Source organism: Choloepus didactylus, chromosome Y (assembly GCF_015220235.1).
Source record: "Choloepus didactylus isolate mChoDid1 chromosome Y, mChoDid1.pri, whole genome shotgun sequence".
Taxonomy (NCBI): Eukaryota; Metazoa; Chordata; class Mammalia; order Pilosa; family Megalonychidae; genus Choloepus; species Choloepus didactylus.
The window spans coordinates 34,156,466-34,178,181 of NC_051335.1; the positions used below are offsets into that span (position 1 = coordinate 34,156,466).

Genomic DNA, 21,716 nt, shown 5'->3' on the forward strand with positions numbered 1-21,716 from the left:
GAATATGGAAAAATAAGCATATATGTGTTGTCTTTCTACAATTTGCAAACTGGCATCTACTAATTGTATTTTTGCCCATAAACATATTATTTTCTTAATATATTAGTCTTGTAGCTCTTAAATCTTAGTATCATAGGAGGTAGTAGGTATTGATATATTCATCCCTGAGGAAAAAAATAATGTACAGTGACTCGTTCTAACTTTGTTGACAAACTATTCTTTAACTTTTCCTTCGTTTTAGATTCTGATGATGCCAGTCTATAACTATACAATTACAGGGGTTCAAAATATAAGTAAGAGTTCTCTGGAATCTCAGATTGCAAAGGCATGAAGGTTTTATGATAATGCAATGCCATTTTGCACCATTTAAAACTCACACATGCAAAAACTGAAAAAGATTAGATGGAAAAATTGTTTTGCTTAGCATCCTTAATACCTATTCTTCATTTCAAACTGTTCTGAGGTATTGGATACATGAAGTATGTCTTGAGTTACCACATGTCTGAGTTTGTCAGGGCTGCTATAACAAAGTGTCATAGAGCAGTTGGCTTAAACAACAGGAATTTGCTGCCTCACAGTTTTTGGAGGCTGGAAGTCCAGAGTCAAAGCATTATCAGGATCATGCTTTCTCGGAAGTCTGTAGCTTTCTTGGAGTGGCTTGCCAGCAGTCCATCACTTGGTCTCTGCTTCAGTCACGGCCGTCTCTCTTCCCAGGTGTCTTCTTCAAACTGGGTCCAAATTCCCTCACTTATATGGACTCCAGTCATATTAGATTAAGGCCCACTTTGATTCAGTTTGGTGTCATTGTAACTAAAAGTATCTTGAAAGATCCTATTTACAAATGAGTTCACATCAGGAATGGGGCTTAGGACTTGAACATGTTTTTGTGGGGGACATGATTCAATCCTAATACCATGATCTTTGCTTACCAATTAAAGAATGTTTCAACAATATAACCTGCCTTTCAGCTCAACTGGAGCCATACTAAACCATTTGAAGGTATACATTGAACCAAATAACATTGTGGGAGTAGATTCTCATGCTACCAGTTAAAAGGATAAAAGTGAGAAAATTCCATGTCAGAATTCAAAGCCATAGGATTATGTGCACTTGATTCTGGTAAATGTAAATGACAGGATTCAGGCTTATTTATTTTACTCTAGTAAAATAAAACTAGTGTCCTTTGAAGGATTTTGTGATCCTCTAACTTGTGAATGACTGAATCAAATATTTTTCTTATTTATTAAGAACAGCTAAATGGTGAAACAGTTTCCATCTAACATTTCTCAGAACTAAGAAATGTTCATCTTTACCAACAGTAATCTGCTTGTAAAGAATACATCTTATTTTCTTGATATATAGCATACAGTATAAGATAAGCTAAGAGGAAATGCCATGCTGGAACCAGTTTATATTTTCACAGATGAAATTGTCTTTCTAATGGCATTTTAGATGCAATAGCATTGTATTTTTGATTGCACCCTATTTTATGTGCCCTAGCATCAGAACACTGAACAAATATATATTTATAAATTGTAGAGAGATAGGTGGATTATCTTAGAAATTAAATTCAGGTGCCCTACTCTAATACAAATAAACTTAAGCATAGATGAGTACTCATTTTTTTTCAACTGTAATTTGATTGCTACAGCATTTTCATTAAATTATTTCAAAATAGAAATGCAGAAATTTTCTTGTTAAGTATGAAACTGCCAGACTGGGCTTTGTGAGTTCACACTTTCTAGAGGATGTTAGTTGAAAGTGAAAAGTCAAAACAATGCAATTCAATTAAACTTTTGCAGAAAACATGGAAATCACAAATCAGGTAGGCCCTGTGAAGAAAGCAGAGACATCAGCACTTCAGGGTTTCTTTTCCATTCTTCAGATTTTTTGAAGCACGTTCTATAAAACGTGTTTCTCTCTAAGACACTTCATCCTTTTTAAAGTGTTGGATGAAAGTTCAGTGTTTTTAACTGAGCATCACAAATTATCAATTGGATTGGGAGATGCTGGTGAATGACAGCTGTTTCACATCCTATAAAATGCTATGTAAGAGACAATGATTATTATGAAGCTACCCTACTAATATATTTCTGTTTCTCATGACATGGTATGCATCACCTTTCTGTTTCAACTTTTCTATGTGACAAGACATGTTCTTGTTATTCTTGCATAAAATCAAACAAGACCTTGAAACATTAACAAAACGGGTAAGAAGAATGATCTGACTCAAACCATTGGAATTATAAATTATTTTTTGAAGCATTTGGTATAATGGTTATGATGGAAAATAACTAGGATATTATCATGGCTCATAGTGCCTTGAATGTTTCATCACTGTTTTGGAAACATTTTTTGAATGACTTCAGATTTCATTTATTCTTAGTGGTAGAATATGCAGTCTTACAATTTGAACTACCATCTTTTTAGGGGTCAACTAACAGAAATTATATTTTGTACATACAATAAGACAATTGTATTTTATTTTCACTGGAGGATTATTAAAATTAAAAAGATTTACCAGCCATACTGAGTTACATGAAATAATTTATACAACACCAAAAAATGTTAGGGTTCTCATTGGAAACTGAGCAAGTCTTATTATTAAGACAAATATCTTTCCTTCTGGATATTTTATTATTTTTTTCCATGTTTTTTTTTATCGAAAAATGTTGCTTTCCCAAATGCATTGTTTGAAATAAAGATTTTAACACAAAATTGTGTTCAAACTTCTGAATCTTATTTCTAACCCTAAAGAGGAAAATTAAACTCTGATGCTTTATTAAAGCTATGTAAGAATAACAATTACAGAGGTTTCAAATGCTATTAATATAATTTAATTTATTTTAGTTTTATATTCTTCACCCCACACTAACAAATCTTTTACTGTTTTTCCTTTTGCTTCCTATCATTTTTTATTGAGGTGTAACTTACATAGAGTGAAAGACAGAACTTGAATGTACAGTTCAGTCAGTTTTGACAAATGCCTTTGGTAACCTACACGCCCATACATATAGAATACTCCCAATATCCCTCAAAGCTCTGTGGGCCTTGTCCCAATCAATCCCTGACCCTCTTCCTCCAGAAGCAACCATTGTTCTGATTTCTCTCGCCATAGATTATCTTCGCCTTTCTAGAATTTCATGTAAATAGAATCATAAAGCTTGAACTGTTTTGTGACTGGGTTTTTTCTGATATGCATCATGTTTTTGAGGTTCATCCACATTGTTGCACATATTGGAAATTCATACCTTTTTATTGTTGAGTAGAATTCCATCATATAATTATATCAAAAATAAGTTATTCATTTCTCCTGTTAATGGACATTTGGGTTGTTTCTAGTTTTTTGACTACTGAGAATAAGTATGCTATGAAAATTGTTATATAAGCCTTTTTGTGGATGTACATTTTCATTTGCTTTGAGTAAATTCCTAGGAGTGAAATTACCGGGTCTTGGGGTATGTATATGTTCAGCTTTATAAGACTCTGACAAACTCTTTTCACAGTGGTTGTAACATTTTACACACCTACCAGCTATGTTTGAGAGTGATAGTTGTTCCATATGTTTGTCAATATTAGGTTGCAACATATTGCTGGACTTATAAAATGAGTTGGAAATATCATTATGCCTCTCTTTTCTGACAATTCATATAATATTGGTATTATTTCCTGCTCAAATGTTCAATAGTGAAGCCATGTGTAAGTATTTTAACTTACAAATTCAGTTTATTTACAAGATTTAGAGCGATTTCAATTTTGCAAAAAAAAATTCTCATATCAGTTTTGTTAATTTGTCTTTGAACAAATGTCCATTTTATCAAATTGTCAAAATTATTGTCATCAAATTATTCAAAATATGCCCTATTGTCCTTTAATGTCTGTAGGATCTGTGAAAATGTTCTCCTTTCTTGAATGTTGTTGGGAAGTTGTGTTTTTTTCTCTTTTTCCCTTTTCAGTCTACCAAGAGTTTATCAATTTTATTGGGCTTTTTATAGAAACAACTTTTAGCTTTGATTTAGCTGTCAGTTACTTTTCTGTGTTTTAAATTTCTGCCCTATTTTTAAAAGTTCTTTCTTCTACTCATTTGAATTTTAATTTATTCTTTTTTTTTGTTCTTTCAGGAACAATCATTGACCATTGATTTTAGAACTTTATTATTTTCTAATATAAAAATTTAACAATAGCAGTTTCTCTCAGCACTGCTTTAGTGGTATATGATAAGTTTTGATAAGCTGTATTTTCATTATATATTTCAAAATGTTTGCTAATTTCTAATACAATTTATTTCTAACCTTTGGGTTATTTAAAGATATATTGAATAACTTCTAAATATTTGAGGATTCTTCCAGGTATCCTTTTTGCATTTACTTCCATTTGATGTCTACTGTGGTCAAATAATGTACTCTGCATGATGTTAATTTTTTATACTATTGATAATTTGATAATTGGCTTTTCCATTTCTGCAAAGTAGCCTGTTGGAATTTTATTGGGATTGTGTTAAATCTGTAAATCAATTTGGGTAGAATTGACATCTTAACTATATTTAGTCTTGTAATCCATGAACAGGAAATGTCCTTCTATTTATTTAGGTCTTCTTTGACTTCTTTTAGCAATGTTTTGTAGTTTTCTGTGTACAAGGTCTTTACATTTCTGATTGCATTTATTCCTAGATATTTGACTCTTTTAGTGGCTATTGTAATTTTTTTCTTGATTTCTTTCTCAGATTGCTCATTAATAGTGTATAGAAACACTACTGAGTTTTCCATATTGAACTTCTATCCTGCCATTTTGCTGAACTCATTTATTAACTCTAGTAACTTTGTTGTAGATTTTTCAGGACTTTATTTGTGTAGGATCATGTCATCGGTAAATAGTGAAAGTTTTACTTCTTCCTTTCCATTTTGTATGCTCCTTACTTTTAGTTCTTGCTTAACTGCTCTAGCTAGAACTTCTAGCACAATGTTGAGTAACAGAGTTGACAATGGACATTCTTGTCTTTTTCCAGGTCTTAGATGGAAAGCTTCAGCATTTGATCATTGAATACTATGTTAGCTGTGGGTTTTTCGTATATGCCCTTTGTCATGTCGAGGAAGTTTCCTTTTATTCCTATCTTTCAAAATGTTTTTATTAAGAAAGGATGCTGGATTTTGTCAAAAGGTTTTTCTGCTTCAATCAAGATGGGCATGTAGTTTTTCTCCTTTGATTTGTTGATATGATGTGTTGCAATAGTTGATTTTCTTGTGTTGAACTACAGTTGCATACTTGGGATAAAACCCATTTGATCGTGGTATATAATTTTTTAATGTGCTGGTGGATTCGATTTGCTACTATTTGGTTGAAGATTTTTGCATCTATATCCATTAGAGAAATTGGTCTGTAATTTTCATTTCTTGTAGTACCTTTATCTGGCTTTGGTAATAGGGTGATTTTGGCCTTGTAGAATAAGTTAGGTAGTATTCGCTCCTGTTCAATTTTTTGGAAGAGTTTGAGCAAGATTGGTATTAATTCTCCTTGGAATGATTTGTAGAATTCACCTGGGAAGCCATCTGGTCCTGGACTTTTGTTTATTGAGAGGTGTTTGATGACTGATTCAATCTCTTTACTTGTAATTAGTCTGTGGAGGTCTTCTGTTTCTTCTAGGGTCAGTGTAGGTTGTTGGTGTGCTTCTAGGAATTTGTCCATTTCATATACATTGTCTAATTTGTTGGCATATAGTTGTTCATAGTATACTGTTATGATTCTTTTTATTTCTGTGGGGTCTGTAATAATGTTTCCCCTCTCATTTGTGATTTTATTTATTCTCTTTCTTTTCTTGGTATTTTTTTTTTGTTTTGTTTTTATTTTCATCTTCTCTCTTTTTTTCTTTGTAAGTCTACCTAACGGTTTTCTGGTTTTCTTGAGTTTTTCAAAGAATCAAGTTTTAGATTTGATAATTTTCTCAATTGTCTTCTTTTCTAAATTCTCAATTTCATTTATTTCTGCTGTAATCTTTGCTATTTTTTTTCCATCTGCTTGCTTTGGGATTAGTTTGTTGATCTTTCACTAGTTCTTCCAGAATGCAGTCATGTCTTTGGTTTAATTATTTCTATTTTTTTAACGTAGACATTTAGGACTATACATTTCTCTCTCAGCACTGCCTTTGCTGCATCCCATCAGTTCTTTATAAATTCAAGTTTATTGAGATATATTCACATACCATGCAATCATCCAAAGTGTACAGTCAGTTGTTCACAGTATCATCGTATAGTTGTGCATTCATCACCCCAATCTGTTTTTTGAACATTTTCTTTGCACCAGAAAAAGTAAAAAAAAAGGATAAAAACTAAAAGTAAAAAAGAACACCCAAACCATACCCCCATCCCACCCTAGTTTTCATTTAGTTTTTCTGTCCCCATATTTCTACTCATCTATCTATACACTGGATAAAGGAAGTGTGATCCACAAGGCTTTCACAATCACTCTGTCACCCCATTGTAAGCTACATTGTTGTACAGTTGTCTTCAAGAGTCAAGGCTATTGGGTTGGAGTTTGGTAGTTTCAGGTATTTACTTCTAGCTATTCCAATACATTAAAACCTAAAAAGCATTATCTATATTTCTTTTACTAATGTTTTGTAGCCTTCCATTTATACATCTTCTACAATCTTGATTAAATTTATTCCTAGATATTTGATTCTTTTAGTTGTTATTTGGATTTTTTTTCTTGATTTCCTCTTCAGATTGCTCATTAATAGTGTATAGAAATACTACTGATTTTTGCATGTTGATCTTGTATTCTGTCACTTTGCTGAACTTGTTTATTAGCTCTATTAGATTTGTTGTAGATTTTTCAGAACTTTCTTAATATTGGATCACGTCATCTGCAAATAGTGAAAGTTTTACTTCTTCCTTTCCAATTTTAATAACTCATTTCTTTTTCTTGACTAACGACTCTAGCTGGAACTTCCTGAAAATGTTGAATAATAATGGTGACAATGGACATTCTTGTCTTGTGCCGCGTAATCTCAGAGGGAAAGCTTTCAGTCTTTCACCATTGAGTATATTAGCTGTGGTTTTTCATGTGTACCTTTTATCATGTTGAAGAAGTTTCCCTCTATCCCTATCTTTTGATGTGTTTTTATCAAGAAAGGATGCTGGATTTTGTCAAATCCCTTTTATGTGTCAATGGAGATAATCATGTGATTTCCCGCCTTTGATTTGTTAATGTGGTGTATTTCATTAATTGATTTCGTTGTGTTGAATCACCCTTGCCTACCTGGGGTAAAACCCACTCGATCATGGTGTACAATTCTTTTAATGTGCTGTTATTTTGTTGAGGATTTTTGCACCTATATTCATTAGAGAAATTGATCTATAATTTACTTTTATTGCAGTATTTTATCAGGCTTTGGTATTAGGGTGATTTGGCCTTATAGAATGAGTTAGGTAGTGTTCTCTCCTCTTCAGTTTTTTTGGAACAGTTTGAGCTGGATTGGTATTAATTCTTCTTGGAATGATTGACAGAATGCCCCTATGAAGGTGCCTGGTCCCCTGGTCCTGGACTTTCTTTGTTGGGACTGATTCAGCAAAGAATCAATTTTGATGACTGATTCAAGCTCTTTGCTTGTACTTGGACTTTTGAGGTCTTCATTTTCTTCTCGAGTCTGGTATGTTGTTGGTGTGTTTCTAGAAATTTGTCCATTTTACCTAAGTTGTCTAATTTGTTGTTCATAGTATCCTATTAAGATCCTTTTAATTTCTGTGGGGTAAGTAGTAATGTTTCCCTTTCATTTCTGATTTTATTTATTTGCATCTTCTCATTTTTTTCCTTTGTCAGTCTAGCTAAGGGTTTGTCAATTTTATTGATTTTCTCAAAGAAACAACTTTTGTTTTTGTTAATTCTCTCTATAATTTTTTATTCTCAATTTCATTTATTTCTGCTCTAATTTTTTATTTCTTTCCCTCTGCTTGTATTCGGTTTAGTTTGCTGTCCTTTTTCTAGTTCCTTAAGGTGCACAGTTAGGTCTTTGGTTTAACTATTTCTTCCTTTTAAATGTAGACATTTAGGGCTACGTATTTCCCATTCATCCCTGCCTTCAACGCATCCCATAAGTTTTGATATATTATGTTCTCATTTTCATTCATCTCAAGATATTCACTGATTTCTCTTGTAATTTCTTCTTTGACCCATTGATTGTTTAAGAGTGTATTAAGTTTCATATCTTTGTAAATTTTCCAGTTCTCTGCCTGTTATTGATTTTCAGGTTCATTCCTTATGGACAGAGAAAGTGCTCTTTGTAATTTCAATCTTTTTAAATTTATCATGACCTGTTTTGTGACCCAACATGTGGTCTATCCTGGAGAATGGTCCATGTGCACTTCAGAAGAATATACATCCTGCTCTTTTGGTGTGTAATGTTCTGTATATGTCTGTTAGGTCTAGTTCATTTATCATATTATTCAAATTCTCTGATTCTTGATTGATCCTCTGTCTAGATGTTCTATCTGTTGATGTGAATGGCATATAGAAGCCTCAAAATATTATTGTAGGGATGTCTACTTCTCCCTTTAGTGTTGTCAGTGTTTGTCTCATGTACTTTGAGCCACCATGATTAGGTGCATAAATATTTATGATTGTTGTTTCTTCTTAGTGGATTGTCCCTTTCATTAATATTAGTATGCTTCTCTATCTTCAACAGTTTTGATTTTAGAGTCTATTTTATCCAATATTAGCATATCTACCCAGCTCTTTTTTGTTTAATGTTGGCATGGAATATCTTTGACCAGCCTTTCACTTTCAACCTATTTGTGTCTTTGGGTCTAAGGTGATTCTCTTGTAGACAGCATATAGTTGGATCATACTTCTTTATCTATTCTGCCAATTTTTATCTTGATTGGGGAGTTTAATCCATTAACATTCAATGTTATTACTGTAATGGCAGTACTTACTTGAACCATTTAATCCTTTGTTTTTTTATGTCATGTATTCTTTTTTCTCTCTTTTTACCCTTTTAGCTACCCTTACTGATAATCTTCATTTTGACACTGTCCTCCAAGCCTCTTTCTCCTGTCTTTTAATTTCAGCCTGCAGAACTCCCTTTAGTATTTCTTGTAGGGCAGGTCTCTTGCTGAAGAACTCTCTGTTTCTGCTTATCTGTGAATATTTTAAACTCTCCCTCATCTTTGAAGGGCAGTTTTGCTGGATAAAGAATTCCTGACTGGCAGTTTTTCTCTTTCAGTACCTTAAATATATCATACTACTGCCTTCTTGCCTTCATGGTTACTGAGAGAAATTGGCACTTTGTATTATTGCAGTTCCCTTGTATGTAACAAATCACTACTCTCTTGCTGCTTTCAGGATTCTCTCTTTATCTTTGTCATTTGATATTCTGATAATGTGTCTCAAAGTATGTATATTAGTGTTTATTCTATTTGTAGTATATTGTGCTTCTTGGTTATATATATTTATGTCTTTCCTAAGAGTTGGGAAATTTTCATTCAGTTTCCTCAAATGTTCTTTCTGCCCTTTTTCCCTTCTCTTTTCATTTTGCAGCACCTATAATGCATACGTTTGTGCACTTTGTGCTGTCATTCAAATCCCTGAGATCCTGCTTAATTTTTTCCATTTTTTCTCTGTCTGTTCTTCTTTCTGTAAGATTTTGTTTGTCTTGTCTTCTAGTTCCTTGATTCTTTCTTCTCCTTGTTCTTATCTGCTGTTGCTTGCCTCAAGTATTTCTTTTTATATTTTCAAATTCTCCTTTATACTCAGCCAGTGTCTTCTTAATATCCTTTATCTTTTTTTTGGAATATTTTCCTTCATCTCCTTGGATTGATTTTGGAGATTTGTTTAATTTTCTTTGATTAGTTGTTCCAAATTCTGTGTCTCCTTCTGAAGTTATAATTTGTTCCTTTAACTGGCCCATATATTCCTGTTTCTTAGTATGGATTGTAATATGTTGCTGATGACTAGGCATCTGATTACCTTGATAAGTTTACTCAGAATGTCAGTTTCTCTTGCTTAGGGTTTTATTGCTGATTGGCTTTTGTTACAACTCTTCTTTAATTTATTCTAAACCTTTAGAATTGCTTCTGTTTAACTGATCAAATTTTCTCTGCTCTGTTTTATTTTTTTTTAATTTTGAAAAATTTTATTATAGAAGCTGTGAGTTTACAAAACAATCATGCAGGATTTCCATATACCATCCTATTATTAATAACTTGCATTGGTGTGACATATTTGTTACAATTGATGGAAACACGTTTTTATAATTATACTATTACTGTAGTCCATGGCTTAACTTAGGGTTTACTGTTTGCATCGTGCAGTTTCATAACATATATACAACCTAGAATTTCCCTGTTTTAACTGCATTCAAATTATAATTAAGTTCTGTTAATTACAGTCGCAATATTGTGCTATCATCACCACCATTGATTACCAAAAACTTTTCCATTATCCCAAATAGAAACTCTGTACATTTTAAGCCTTAACTCTCTATTCCATCCCCTTATTCCATCCCTTGGTAAACTATATTCTAGATTCTGACACTCTGAGTTTGCTTATTCTAAATATATCATATCAGTGAGATCATATGATATTTGTCCTTTTGCATCTGGCTTATTTCACTCAACATGATGTCTTCAAGGTTCTTCTGTGTTGTCACATGTATCAGAATGTAATTTCCTTTTATGGCTGAATAATATTTCATAGAATCTATATGCCACGTTTTGTTTATCCACTCACTGGCTGATGGACCTTGCATTACTTCCATCTTTTGGCAATTGTGAAAATTTCTCTGTGAACATCAGTGTGCAAATATCTGTTGAAATCCCTGCTTTCCGTTCTTTTGGGTATTTAGCTACGAGTGGGATTGCCAGGTCACATGATAATTCTCTACTTAACTTTCTGAGGAATGCCAGCTGTCTTCCACAGTAGCTGCACCATTTTACATTGCCACCAGCAATGAATGAGTGTTCCTATTTCTCTACAGCCTCTCCAATACTTGTAATTTTCTTCTTTTAAAAGCCATTTTAGTGTGTATGAAATATTACCTCATTGTGGGTTTTTTTCTTTCTGTTTTTTCTTTTGGTTTAAAATGCAATTAAATGTATAATGAAAATAAGGAAATCATTGAAGTAATGTAACAAACAAGATGTCTTTGTTAGGGTAGAAGGTTGATAGTGGAAACAAGGTGAACTCATATAGCAGGTCCCTGAGGTGGAGGAAGCCAGAGCAGTTTCAGCCCTGCTGTGGTTGGAGCTCCCACAAGTCCCACCAGGACCCAGCTAGAGTAAGCTCTTCTAAAAGAAGGTTCCATGTTTATTATGCCCATCTAAGCTCAGTTCCCCAGTAGACTCATGCTGGAGTCAATAGCAATGTCGTCACTCGAAACCTAGGGCAAGGAACATTCTTTGTGAAAATCCACTGGTATCTAAATCAGGACTCTCTGATTTTGTTTAGTAAGGCCACCTGGCCTGACCACCAGAATCCAGAGACCAGTACCTGGAAAGGGGGTAGCATGCATGAGGCCACTCCAAGAAAGTCCACTGGTTTTTCACTTGAACCACTGTGGCTGATGGAACACATTAATTTAAACCAAGCATCTAGCTCAATGAGGAACCAAGTTCCCTAACTGTGAATCTTAGACAAGATAAAGGTGGCAGTCCTTGACCACATGAAGGAGCCCTAAATGCTCAGGGATCCAAAGCTCCAAAGCCTCCAAGTCTTCCCTCACCTCCTGGCCCACAGAACTGTCTATCCCCTTTACCTTCTTAGAGTATTTGAACTCCAAACTATTTATTTGATATTTATCTGCCTTTGGGGGCTATTCTTGCTCTATTACTTTCACAAATTTGTATTTTCTGAGGATGAAAACCATGACCTGCATGTCTCTGGAACCCCTCAAAAACTAATAGATGACTTTGTATATAGAGAGAGTACACTAGTTTGAATGTATTATGTCCCCCCAAATGCCATTATCTTTGATGTAATCTTGTGTGGGCAGACCTATCAGTGTTAATTAGATTGTAATTCTTTGAGTGTTTCCATGGAGAAGTGCCCCATCCAACTATGGGTGATGACTCTGATTGTATAATTTCTGTGAAGGTGTTAGCCCGTCCATTGGGTGGGTCTGAAATAAATTACTGGAGCACTATATAAGATCAGACAGAAGGAACAAGCTGTCACAGCCAAGAGGGACACTTTGGAGAATGCATAGGAGCTGCAGATGAGAGACATTTTGAAGATGGCCATTGAAAGCAGACTCTTGCTCCAGAGAAGCTAAGAAAGGACAAATACCCCAAGTGACATTCTTGAGGAACTGCAGCCTAGAGAGGAATGTCCTGGGAGAAAGCCATTTTGAAACCAGAACTTTAGAGCAGATGCCAACCACATGCCTTTCCAGCTAACAGAGGTTTTCCAGATACCATTGGCCATCCACTAGTGAAGGTACCTGATTGCTGATGAGTTACCTTGTACACTTCATGGCCTTAAGTCTGTAACTGTGTAACCAAATAAACCCCCTTTTATAAAAGCCAATCCGTCTCTGGGGTTTTGCATTCTGGCAACATTAGCAAACCAGAACACCCCTCAAACACTAATAGATGACTTTGTATATAGAAAGAGCTCAATTTGTTACTTGACTATTGATAGCTCAGAGTCATTTACATACCACAGTTTAGTAAGCAAATCTGGGCTGTGATTCTTTAATAAATGATAAGTCATATTATTAATGAGTAGAATTCATTCATTTTGGACTTCATGGTTGATATTAGAGTTCAGGAAACAAAGGACAGTTTGAGATGTCTTAGGGAAATAATGATAAAGAAGAACATTGACAAGTAACCTTTATAAAATCCTGAGAATCTACCCAGCCTAATTAAATACTAACCTTTTTTAAGAGTATCTCCATGTCCCTCCTGAATGCATTTCAGGAATGCTGTTGTCCACTGAAGAGTCTTTGCCTTATCCATCTTGGACTAAAAGATTCAACTCATCACAGCAAATGCAAATTCTGTGCCTTCTATCTCTTTCCATCTGTATATGTCTCTCCTTGTGCTGTGACCTTCTTCCCTGTGGCCTGCTCTTATTCTGCTCCCCCAGGTTTGACTGTGAGGGCTTCGCTGACTGCCAAGCACCCTGGGTGTCTTTAGTGCCTTCGCCTACATTCTGAATTTCTCCAAGGGCTCTTCATTCTACATTTGTGTCCAACTGATGTATTCTACTCCAATTCCTTTTATTCATTGCTTGTTTACATAGTGCTTCTTCTCCTACTTTAATCCAAACCTGCTTGGGAAGGGCTTTGTTTCTACTACGTAAAGCCTTTTGGTGGATTCAATTTCTTGCTGATAACAGAAAGAAAATATTCTAGGCAATCCAATGTCCTGATGCTTGGCAGCTTCAAGAATAGAACACTAGTTACTGAAACTCTGTGTTTGTGAAAGATTCAAATTTCCACCTGTAGAGCAAGCATTTGTAGTAAATAGTGGGTATGTAAATTGCAAAGCGATTGTTGCAGCAGCTATTTTATTTTTTAATAACTATGTGTATTTGTTTTGTTGCTGGTGTGAAGGAACATTCATTAATTCAGACGGATGGTGAATAAGGGTCACCAAATTTCTGAGTGTGATGCCCACCTTTGGGGGGCTCAGGGCAGCACATGGCAGCTTGGCCTGCATGTTGTTGAAATGGTCCTCCAGGCAGACATGCATGGCCAACTTGGCCCTCATTGTGGTTTGATTTGAATTTCCTTAATAGTTAATGATGCTGAGCATCTTTTCATCTTGCCCTGGTTTTGCCAAACAATTTTTAAGATTGCATTATTTGTGCAATTGCAATTGTTTCACCCCAAGAGTAAGTTTGTTTTCGTCTGCTCCTTCTCTGGGAATCTTGGTCTGTTCTGATTTTTCTTGTTTTGCCTCTATAGTTTTTTACACTCCTTTCATTGTCTCTAGCTGCTTTTGCCTGGAGGGCAAATTCTGGGAGGAGGGTCACCCTGGAGAGTTCTTTCCCAAGTCACTATTTCCCAGCCAAATGCGGCCAGGGACCCATGAAGGATGTACAGATCATCTCCCAAGAGCCCTGGGGAGAGGATCAGAAAAGATACCAAAACCCTTTTGTACTACCCCCAAAATCTGCTTTCTTGGCATGCTTAGCCCATGGTGCCCTTCAGCAAACTGTATACCACAGCCCTGATGAGTTCCTGCATCTTTAAACCTTCCCCACCTACTGCCCCTGTTGGGGGTGGGGTTGAAATAGTGGCTTCAGCCATCCCTATCTGGAGCATCCTGCAACAGCAGAGCAGAGCTTGGATCCAGATCCAAATTTGCTGATCAAAGCTGTGATTAGTGCTTGGCCATTACCCCACCATTCTTGGGGAAGAGGACCTTCATGTCCCTCTTCACCCACAGCAGCCAACCAGGGACAGGACCCGAGGCACCCCATCTCTAGCATGGGGATGGGCAGCAGCAGTCACAATGGAGCAAGCTACTCACAGTTCTTTACTGCAGTTTCTTAGCCTCTTTGTCCTTCTCTTCCCTGGATGTGGTACAGTGCTCCCTTTCCCTCCAGAGCCCCCAGAACAGTTGTTTCAGACAGTTCCTGCCTGTCTGCTAGGTGCTTTGAAGGAGGAGTGAGTCCTGGAGCTCCCTACCCTGCCGTCTTCCCTGGAAGTTCCTATCTGCTCTCTTGATTCTTGAAAGCTATGTTTGGGTATATATAAGGAGTAAATATTCTGAATCAGTAAATATATTGTTTTTTACCAAAATGTGCTTGTGCTATCCTGAAGGTTTGTTGTTGTTGTCTCTTTTGGTTTGTTTTTTTCTCAGTGAATAGAGTATTAAGGTCACATGACAATTCTTCCCCACATATTTCACTTGGTCAGAATGTCTTCATATTATTCATTAGCTGAGTTTGCATTTCTTCTCCCCAGGAAGTCAATCTGCTTGTGGAGATACATGTGTCTTAGGTTGCCCAGATGAAAGAGAATGTCATTGGCCCAGAAAGCCTGCTGATCTGTGTTTATTTCTCTACAGTCAGATAGTGTGAGAAGAGTGTTTTTCACCACTGAACCCCTGCTAATATCACTATTTAGAGCTTAATTCAACAACCAAAATAAATGGGTTCATGGAGGCCTTTGAAACCTGACTTTTCTGTTCCCAGAAAACAAAATATACATCTTAATGAATTTCCTTGTGTACCAAATATTATTAAAGATATGTGAGCTTATTCTCTAAAATAAAGCAAAATTAAATATTCTTTACTCTGGAAAAATGGTTGAGTAACGGGCCTTCAGAGCAAAGCTGTATCTTGGCAAATGCTATTCAAGTGAAAGAAAGTAGGAATGGAAAGGAAAAAAAGCAATCTCTAACAACTAGGCAAACAAAACACAATGAACTGTAAAACTCAAAAAGATGCAAATGATCTGGCTTAAATCAGCCATTGAGTCATTGGCCTCAATATTTAGTACCTTCCATATTTGATACCCTCAATTGCAATTTAACTATACTGGTGTCCTAGACAAGCTGGATGCAATCTCAATCCTTCTTGACAATCACTGTGGAATTATGATTTCTTTTCCCTTCTCAGTCAAAACCAAAGCTATTTACCACACCAGAGGCTATCTCCTTAATGTCAGTAGCTTACATTTATTGAGCACTTACTGTATACCTGGTATACTTCACATGCATATGTCATTTAATGTTCAGTACTGCTACGTAAGATAGGTGGTATTGATATCACCATTTGAGACATGAGAAGACTAAGACCAAATTACTTGTCTAATTTGAGAATGTGAGAGCAGGACTGTGATTCCAGCTCCCACATGCTAAATTACTACCTAGTACTGATTCCCTTTTCCTTCTCTCCATCACCCTTAGTTCTTTTTTTAAGTGTTGTCATATTTATATTCAAATTTGTTTCTACCTCTCTGTTCTATCCTGTGGCCTATTATTATTTCATACTGAGGGAAAGAGGCAAACTTTTGTTGGAGACCTGAGGCAAAATGTAAAATTAAATTAATGGACACTGGAGATGCCTTAATCAGGTTCATGGACTGTTTGAAACAAGGAGTTTGAAATGCATTCAGGGAGGGGAATAATTCAAGAAGAGAAGATTTAGAGTAAATATTAGGTAACCACATGGCCATAGAAGGCCTGAAAAACACAAGAGATATTAAGTAAACCCTAAGTTTAGAAACTTTGGAAGTAACTTGGGCATCACAATGTCAGAAATACATAAAAGCACCCTATACCACAAAAAACAAGAACTAAGACATAGAATTTGAGCAGCAAATATGAGGCAATGGCATCAAGGGGGATACTGATATGGAACCAACTTTCTGCTCAGTTTTTGGAGCTTTCAGAGCCTCCTGTTAAAATAGCCAATGCCCAAGTATGGGTGGCCTTGGGATGCAAGTGAAGATATCCATCATTTTTAGCAAGACTGGAAAATAAGAAACCTGATATAAAGGCAGTTCCTAAAACTTTGTATTCTCCTTAAAATTTGCCTTTTAGGAAAAGATACGATATCATACATTTTTACTTTAGTGTGAATAAGGTAAGTTCATGTGTTGCCTCTTATGGGAGATTTAACATTTTCAGCCTTGGCTCTAAATGTAGAATGAAAATCTTTATCCTTGGTTATAAGGATTTCTAGCATTGGTAACAAGATGGGAGTAGATTTTTGGAGAGGAGCAGAATCCTTCCCAGGGTTCTTGATATTAAGCTACTTCACTTAAGCTTTAGACCTGCCCTGCCAATCTTGCTTTTTCAGCCAGTCAGAATATCTGGAGGATTTACATATTTTGGTGACTTATTTCATTTCTAGCTGGAGGTCTTTGTGCTCCTTTCTGTGAAATTCAGTGTTGATATTTAAAAAATTAGAAGATTGCAAAACAAAATTGACTGTTTTGGTTAATGCAGCTTTGTATGAGCCCAGTGGTTCCACTGGTAAGTTTCCTTTCCTGGCTGGTGTTCTTAATTAAGGTGATTCAGAACTGTCAATTTTCTTATTGGTTGTAATTCTTAGAAGTTAGTGGAAGAGAAAAAAGGAGAAATTGAAGTTTATAGCTTTGTGGTTAAATTTCAAGAGCACTACTCTCAGTTGGTGAAACATATACTGGACTGCAGCAGGCTGCACTCAGGGTAAAATAGATATACTCTTTCATGTCTGTCTCCTGTTAAAAATGATGAGGCCAGTGTGAATCAGCAAGAAGACAGAAACATGACTAGATAAGAGGCTTTACATGATTCCAGAACACTGGCTAATGTAACATAAGGGTTTACATCTGGATGATAGAGTTAAATGGCTTTATTGTTAATTGTTTCACACTGGACTAATATACAAAAATCAACACGTTCTTAATCACAGGGCTTAAAAGAAGTACCCAAAACTTTTCAAATGAGTTATATAATTTTTCTTATTGTGTAACATTGGGCCAGTTAGTTAAACTCACCAAGTTTCAGTTTTGTTCTTATAAATCGGTCATAATATTGGCATATGTTTTATTAGGTTATTGTTAGAAGTAAATGAAATAATGTATATAAATAGTCCAACCCAGAGCATAACTCATATCAGACATTAAATAATAGAGTTTATTATATATTTTTTAAAGCAACCTGTACAGAGACAGAGAAGACACTGATAATCATACAACAAAGAGAAACTGAGGGTTGGGGGGTTAAATTATTTGGTCCAAGTTGACAAATAGAAGAGTTATGTCTATAATTCATAAATATGTATTATTTGCATTCTTGAGTACAAATGAGTTTTCCTTGCATAGAATTTGGTTGAATGGGAAGGTAGAATATGATGGCAAAAATCGAGGACATTGAGTGATACAAAGAAGCATTTTAATCAGATATTAGTTCTGGGGGATGGCAAGTTTCAGAGAAGAGATAATTTGTATTTTTAGATATGAAGAACCTCAGAATGTTTGCAAACAGAAGCAAAGGAACCAGTGAAATGGCTTGAAAATGTAAAGCAGGGTCTGGGTAGGTAACCAGAATGACTGAAACCAGTGCACATAACACAAAAGGAAATAGTGAGGGCTGAAACAAATTCAGGAGTGTATGCCCTGTGTAAAAGCATTAAAAAAAATAACTATGGCATACAAGATAAAATGAGTATGTGGGCTCATTTTGAACCTTGAGTTAATGATGCTTTGTATAAATCGTGTGGTAAGGTCTTGGGGTAAATAGTACGGGATGGGATCCCAAACAAAGTGAGGTGATTAACAAAGAGACAGGAACACCTTTCTTGAGGTTATACAATAGTTGGGAAAATGTGCTAATGGATATTTTGATGTGGAAAGGAGAAAAGATGTAGCTGTTTATGTTCCTCAATCTTCTCAAGAAAGTAGAACATGTTTTTGAGGACTGAACAGGAACTGAGGGCTTGGTAATGTGAAGAAGACATGGAAAAATCACTGTAAGAGACACAACAGGACGTCAGTAAAAATGGGTAAAAGGAATCCTCACTAGCAGAGGAGGTGTAGCTGAGGTTAAGCAGAATGAATATGAACGGCACCTACTTAGCATGGTTTAGTGATTTTTTTTTCCCCTAAGCATATGCTAAAACTGTTTTTAGTCTGTCTTTTGCCACTCTCATTTGTAGTGTGTCAAGGAATACAAACCCATGAATTATTAAATTATGCCAAATGTGATAAGAAGATAAATGTGCAGCAAAAGGAAGTATCGTATTGTTTTAATTTTTATAGGAATGAGTTTTGATTTATTTATAGTACTGCCCCTTTCTATCATTGTGGATTATTAAGAGTTGATTTAATGCTACTTTCTTTGTCTTAATACTTGTTTTAGTTTCTCATAAGGGTGGTGAGTGTGTGTATGTGTATGGGGGGTGGGCATGGTCTAGGGGAATTTTGAACTCATGTATGAATGTTGTCTTAGCACAGGAATATCAGAAGGAAGGGCATGATTCTCAGACAGAGGCTGCTGCACAGGTTAATGATGATACTGTTGTCAATTTGACATGCAGACCAGTATCTTGTAGGCCTAAGCAGTCTGAACTTCTCTGCAGTGTTGATCTCATGAATTGTATTTTTGGTACCTTAAGATATGAGTCTGTTTTAACATTCCTCATAGAGAAAAAAAGTTCATTGGTACTTCTTTTTTGGCTAATACATAATAGGATTAATGAGGAGCTGAAAGAGGTGTTTCTGAATAAGAAAGCAGCAAAATATGCAAATAGTTTTTTTAATATCTAGAAAGACCTCAGGAGTGTGTGAGGAATTACTGGGGTTTTTAAATGTAATGAGAGATGTTTCGTGAGAATTTCTTGCAAGAGATTACTCAGAGTGAGAGAAGAGCAACACTTACCAAGGGATTCTGAACATCTTCCTCCAAAGAGACTCAGTGGGAGAAAGAGAATGGAGACACTGGATTGCTAGCCATTCTTGAGCTGCATGTGGATGGGAAGAGATCTACTGGAGGCAACCTCTGCTCAGAGGACTTGGCAGTGCATCACAGGGCAAGGAAGGAAGAAGTGACCAGAGAGCATTATGGCAATGAAGAGCTTAGCAAATGAGAGAGCACAGGGGAGATTTCTAGCAGTTGTCATGTTAAAGAACTTTGAAGATAGTGGAATACATTTACATCAAGTTTCTGTTAAGCTTTTGTGTGTGTTAAATAAAAGTGCTGTGTAAAACTACTGGGGCAGTCTGGGCTTTCTAGAAATTATCATTCTTGTAAATGCAACTCCAGTCATAGATTGGGCCATGTAAGGCCCTATGATTTACTAGAGTTACCCAGAGAAATAAAAGCTATGGCCTTCATCCTAAGGAAAGAACAATAATTGGAGAGCAATGAGATGCAAAATTGTACTATACTGCAAAACTTAGGAAGAAGTAGAAACTGATGGGAAGTCCTTTCTAGGTCCACAGCCTCATCAAAACTTTCTGCCCTCTGACCTTGCAGATAAAGAACAAACACAGAATAACTTAGAGACTTTTCTCCAAGGTTTACTTAGATCCTAATGCCAACATAGAAGCAGCAACTCATGTGGAAAGAAACTGCTTGGCCATCTCCTGACAACTGGCTGGAGTATGCATTGTTTTAATTGCCCTTCATTTTTCTGTAGACCTCCAATTATTTGCCATTTAAAATAAATGTTTTTGCCATGTCACAGGTATGCAGCGTTCCTAAGTATAGCCAACATTTTTCAGGAAAATCAGTCAAGAGAACTAAAATTGTTTACTTTCTTAATGCCATCCCTTTTTCTACTTTGAAAATTGCACTTTCAAATGAAAGTGTCAGCTTTTGAACCCTGTCAAAATCTAAAGCCCATAGCATTTTTTAATAGCCTTGCAACTTTATCCAGATCTCTGAAGCCCACTCCTATAGTCTGTTTGAAGTCTCTGTGATGCAAGTAGAATTCAGGCTTTGCAGAACAGTTAACCTTTCAGTTTAAAGCTTGCTTGTGAGTGTGTATATGTGTATTTTCTTCTTGACTTGAGCCAAGTGCAAAAGATTTAAAATCTTGCTCTGAACAGAAGAGAATGTTTCCTTTCTTTCCCTTGGAATTATGACTTTCCTGTTTTTCTCAAAGCAAAACTCCACCAGCTATCTGCTGGCACTAAAGTGTTAATGCAAATAGTGAGGGGGGAGCTGCCAAAGATTTTTATAGCTGTATTAAAATAACAAATGGTAATGTAGCTAAGCAATTTCTGTTCATATGGTCCTAAAGATTTATACATGTGGTTTTGAAGTACCATTCACCAATCACACTACCTTGCTAATCTTGTTAATTATATATATATACACACACATATATATATATATAAACACATATATATAAATATATGGTTTCATCCACTTGTTTGCAATGAAATAATGAGGGTAGTCTAGCACAGAAAATATGAAATGACATTTTTATGGTGTTATTGGAAATTTGGGTACACTAAGCTTTAACCCAGTGGTTTCCAACAAATTTGTAATGGCAACATCCTGCCAGTAATTAGATTTTGTAAAACCTGTACTCCATTCTGAATGGTATAAACAACATACAGTTTAAAATAAAGTAAATTAGCAATAAATTGTTCTGAAAAATTATAGTATGTTGGTAACAACTCTTGAGATAATTAGAAATGCAAAATTCATTTTATAGATAATGCTAAAAACAGCTGCTCTTTGTGATGGACAATGTAATATATCAACTGACCAAAAGACTACTTTCTTTTTCCATCCCACAAATTTTAGGTTTCCAATTTTAACAGGATTTTCTAGTAAGTTTTTTACTTCTACAAAGCCAACAAATATGAATTAGACTATAGAAAGTCAGTAATTACCATTACATCTATTTGTAACTTCAGTACCTTTACATTTTCATTAGCAGACCAAATGATAATTATCAAATTTCTGTATTTCTCTAAAGCTAGCAATTGTAGAGTATGCAGCAGAAAAAATATTAATTATTATAAAGGCTAATTAAAAGTTTAAACCAAGGCTTTAATACATATAAATACCATTGCTTGCCAAATGCAAAAAACATATTAATTAATACTTTACAAAACTGTATCCTTATACTCATATATGTGACTCTCAAATATACAGACAATTACATTTTGGTGTGGTGATGGGAGTAGGAATCCAAGCTTTCGAGAGATCAACACATTTAGAGTCAGTCAATATATTAGAGTTTTGAGGGAAAAAGTTACTTTTTCACAATGGTTAGCATTTTTGATAATGACAAAAGAAAAATAATGAATGCAAAAGCATTTACTT

The 21,716-nt window shown here is 35.3% G+C and overlaps 1 pseudogene; it reads right to left on the reverse strand.

Annotated features, from left to right (window-relative positions):
• Nucleotides 1-12,863: 12,863 nt before the first annotated feature.
• On the reverse strand, nt 12,864-13,694 carry LOC119524317 (annotated as a pseudogene).
• Between the last annotated feature and the right edge of the window lie 8,022 nt (nt 13,695-21,716).